The sequence below is a fragment of the Lichenostomus cassidix genome, chromosome 4A (assembly GCF_008360975.1).
Source record: "Lichenostomus cassidix isolate B80296 chromosome 4A, HeHo_3.0, whole genome shotgun sequence".
Lineage (NCBI taxonomy): Eukaryota > Metazoa > Chordata > Aves > Passeriformes > Meliphagidae > Lichenostomus > Lichenostomus cassidix.
Window position 1 is genome coordinate 12,626,270 of NC_139485.1, and position 4,348 is coordinate 12,630,617.

Genomic DNA, 4,348 nt, shown 5'->3' on the forward strand with positions numbered 1-4,348 from the left:
AAAGGTCTTTTAATAGGGAAAAATAGTGACAATATTTGGAACAATACATTAAATCCTGAGATTTTAGTATTTAGTACTTCAGAAATGCATTATTTTAACAGTCAGTATTTGTCCTCATATATGACAGATACGGTGAGGAATCTTGAATGCCTTTTTACAGGCTGAGGCCATCAAACATCAAATCTGTGTTTAATTTCCTGATGTCGCTTCCTCAAACAATGACACCAAGTCATTTCTGCTGTTGAAAACTTCAGATGCTGATTGGAAGCTTAGGATCTGGTAATTTGAGATGTTTGAAAAGTCAGTGTGTTGAGGCATCCTGATCTCAACTCTGAAATTCCCCAACCAGGAGGAAGAATTTGCAGACCCCGCCATGGACAGCTGTCTGGGATTTTGCAGTGACAGCCTCATTGGGGTTGTGCAGCTGCACTCCCCCAGCTGCCTTCCCCTTTGGACATGTCTGTGCATCTGTGCTATGTGGTTTCAAACCTTCTCTCCTGAGAGGTTCATAATGAAGCAAAATGTTTCATTTTTAAACGCTAAATCTTTGTAGTGTGTCATAAAGAGAGAAAAGTATGGAAACTTCCTCAAGTAGGAGAAAAACCTGCCCTGAACTCTGCTGTGAAAAGATTCACATGGATGAAGCTTTGACTGACAGCAGCCATCCAAATGAGAAAGGGATGACTTGGAGCGCAAAGACCTGGTGACCTGAGGGCCAGTGACCCATTTCTGTGTGTCCTTATTGTAGAGAGAAAATAGAATGTATTTAATAGTCTCTGTTCTAGTAAAATACGACATGGTTTACTTCTGGTATCATTCCTCTTAAATTATTGTAATAATCACCCTGCTGGTTGCAGTCCCTGCCTGAGTCCAGCTGCCCTTTGTCCCCAAGCAGACGCACACGGGAGTGCCAGGCTCTGTTTGCTCTCTCTGCTGAGGCAAAGTTTGGGTTTGCAGTTTCAGGTTTGTGCCAAAGAGTTGCTGTGCGTTCACTCTTCTGTGGTGAGAGCAAGACTCTTTTTTTTAAATCTTGCTTATTTCTTAAGAATGAACCTCCTGGTGTCTCTTGCAGTCTTTGTTAGGAGACACATCAGTATAGGGGGGTTTAGTAGCTGAGTGTGGGTCAACTTGTCTCTTTTCTGTTGAATATTTATGCTATTTTTCAAATAAGTGCCAATAAATGGAAAAATAAATGTGTTTCGCTGTTTCTGCACTTTTTTAGATAACCATATTCTTATTTTCATCTGGGATTAAATGCTTTCTGTTAAAAACAGTATCTATTGTAATTTACTTCCACCCAGTCTAGTTAACATGTAAGTTGGCATTAAAATCTGCAGCAGACTCACCTTGTTTTCCTAGTGCAATGCTGTCTTGCAGGTCTGTGACAACTCCAGGAATAAAGAAGAATAAACCCAAATATTTTCAAAATACATTAATAGCTACGTGTCCCTAGTTTATATCTAGAGGAGGTCGTGGTGAAATGGTTTGGAAGACAGAAGCTACTGCTGGCTGCTGGAAAGTACTGAGGGTCTTAACTCTTGGGAAGAAGTGGGAAGCCTTTGTGGTTTGGCTTAATAGGGAAGTTAGTCATGAATTATGGAATGGGTAGGGTTGGAAGGGACCTTAAAAACCATCTCCTTCCACCCCCTGCCATGGGCAGGGACACCTTCCACTATCCCAGGTTGCTCCAAGCCCTGTCCATCCTGGCCTTGGACACTCCAGGGGTGGGAACTACACAACCTCTCTGGGTCAATTAATGCTGCTGGAGGAGCGTGAAATAGTCATTTATCTGCATCTGTTCCTTTCCTTGCTTTTGCAAAACAGAAATTGCTTTGAACTTGTGGAGAAGCATCTCAGTGTTGTATCTCCATGTCAGCAAGAAATTGCACTTTCATGCCCTGGAGTCAGGAGACACGTATAGGGGAGTTCTTCCACTGAAGTGAAAAATTTTGGAACCAAATAATGCTCCGAAATATGTACCTGGATGCAGGGAATCAGGATGTTATACAGTGCATATAATCAACCCTGTTCTTGTCTAGTAACTCATGCTTTTAATATTGCCTCTGCTTCTCTCTGGGATTCTGCCACAAATGGCACCTTCCAAAAATCACACTTGTGTTTGGCACTTGCTTGGTCTGGCTGAAAATTATCCAGCAGGATTTGTTGGCAGTTAAATTGGATCTTGGACCACTGTGTCTTCCTTGACAACTGATGGGTGTTTTTCTTCCTTCCACCTTCTCCAGAGTGACACAGTTGCTGAGGGAACGTCAGTAACGGTGCCAGAGCTCAGGGGGCTGTATTTTTGGAATGAGCCCTTCGGTAGTTGCTGCATTTAGCAGAGGGATAGATACTTCCCTCTGGAAGAGAGGTACAAATTCCAGGAAAAATGAGCCTGTGCCTCAGCTAGATTGACTTGCAGGGTCTTCTGTGTGTTGCAAGCAAGGCAGGTGACCTGAATGCTCAGCTGAGCAGCTGCCCGAGATCCTGCTGAGATCAGTGTAAGAACTTAATCCTAAATTCTTTCTTTTCACCTTTTTTCAGAAAAACTTGAGTGTAAATGATCACCAACCCATAGAAACAAAACAAGTCTCCAAACTCTGGTGAGACTGAGATATTTCCATTTATAGATGTGTGCTGTGGTTCCAGTGTCAGTGCTGTGTTTGTGAGTCCAGCCCTGCTATTGTGCAATGAGTTGCCAGTGAAGTGATTGGAGGGACCTCTGGCACTCCATGAGCTTGAGAACAGCTTGTGCCTTCCTTAGCAGTCGTCATTTCAGAAATGTTCACTTTATGCTGTTGTATTCTTGCATATGTTGGAGTCGTAATTCATTTACTTAAAATAGAGAGCTTCAGGAGTCATAATTAAACTGTGTGAGCTCTTCCTATCCTGTTTTAAGCAACCTTTCTCATCACCAACAGGCAGATGGAGTTTAAGTTGATCCCTCTTCTCCTGGAAGCAACAAGTTAAAATATTTGTAAATGCAACTGAATGTTTACAGCTACAGTGCAGTAATTAAAACCTTACTGACACAGAGAGGAGTGATTGGCAAGAATCCTTTCGAATAGCTGGGCACAAAAATTGTCATCTCAGGTTCATTTTCTAGGGGTGATTGTTTTACCTGTACCAGTGGAGCCATCCCGTTTCTGCATATCTGGTGGGAGCATCCTTGTTTGATGAATGAGAGCAGTCACCAGCCAGCCCAGGCTGTGCTCAGGAGATGCCTTTCCTCTGCACAGAGCACTTGGGGCAGACAGACACCCTGCATCCCACAGACCCAGACCCCACACACATGCTGAGGCTGCTTCCACCACTGGGGCCTTGTGGTAGATGCATGAGAGAGGAGGCAAAAAAAATAAACCACTGAAGGCGAATAACCTTGTTTGACTTTCAGTAGCTGGCTCGGGAGCAGAAATTTCAGAAGGGGGGAGGAGTCGGGTGCATTTAAACCAAAACCAAACAGCCTCCCCATGCCTTCGTGCTGGCTCCCTTGTGTCTCTCAAGTACTGGTGAGATCCCCAATGCCACAAAGATTCCTCAGACAAAGCTGGCATTTATCAAATTTAAAATTCTTCTGTTAGTTTGGTTTCTTGTTCTTCTACTTGCTTCAAAAGAACCTTAGAAAATGCCATTTTAAGATTTCCTTCCATGAAAAATAATTACATGTTAATGTTTAGAATTTTGCTGGATGTCAACCCAGGTAGGAAGAGCTGCTCAAGACGAAGCAGGTTTTGCTGCAGGGACTAATCATTGAAAATGTAGTTCTCCTGGTTATTTCTTGTCTGTATGGAGAAAAACCAAACCCATGGTGTGCACAGCACATGTTGGGGTTTGTGGCACAGAAATCAGGTACTGTGTTGTCTTTCAAGGCAGTTTAAATAAAGCTGGCACTGAAATCGCTCCAAGAAGCTTCCTGCTAAAAATACATCAGCCTCCTTTCATTTTAAGTGCATTCACTTCAGCAGTCAATTTGGATTGTGGAGATTCCTGGCAGATTCCTGAGGGAATGGATTTGGTGACGTTGACGAAACACAGGTTTCCAGAGCCTTACTGCAGTTCCATTTGTCTCTTGATCGTGGTTTCTTGTTTGTCAAAGCAAATGCTCATCTAATACCTTGATGTTCATATCTCAAGCCACTGAGTGCACAGTTTTCTAGAGAAGAACACTCTCATTTTGTTACTGTAAATCACATTTTGATATTGAAAATTTTATTGCTAATTTTTTTTTTAAATACAGGAAACATGGATTAAAGTTCCATTACAGGGTGCCTGCTCCTCAGGTAGACCTTCCTGCCTGCCTTTTTCCTCACAGTGAGGAGACAACCATAGCTGTAATTGTGGTTGTGCTCTT

At 42.8% G+C, this 4,348-nt stretch overlaps 1 protein-coding gene across 2 annotated transcripts in view; it reads left to right on the forward strand.

The window, feature by feature from the left end:
* The window catches only part of LOC146437497 (P2R1A-PPP2R2A-interacting phosphatase regulator 1), a 15,945-nt gene extending 14,748 nt beyond the window's left edge, over positions 1-1,197 (forward strand). For both annotated transcript variants that reach the window (XM_085060566.1, XM_085060564.1), the window contains exon 10: positions 1-1,197. This exon is cut by the window's left edge and continues 882 nt beyond it. The gene's annotated coding sequence lies outside the window, so the exon portion shown is untranslated.
* Positions 1,198-4,348: the final 3,151 nt, after the last annotated feature.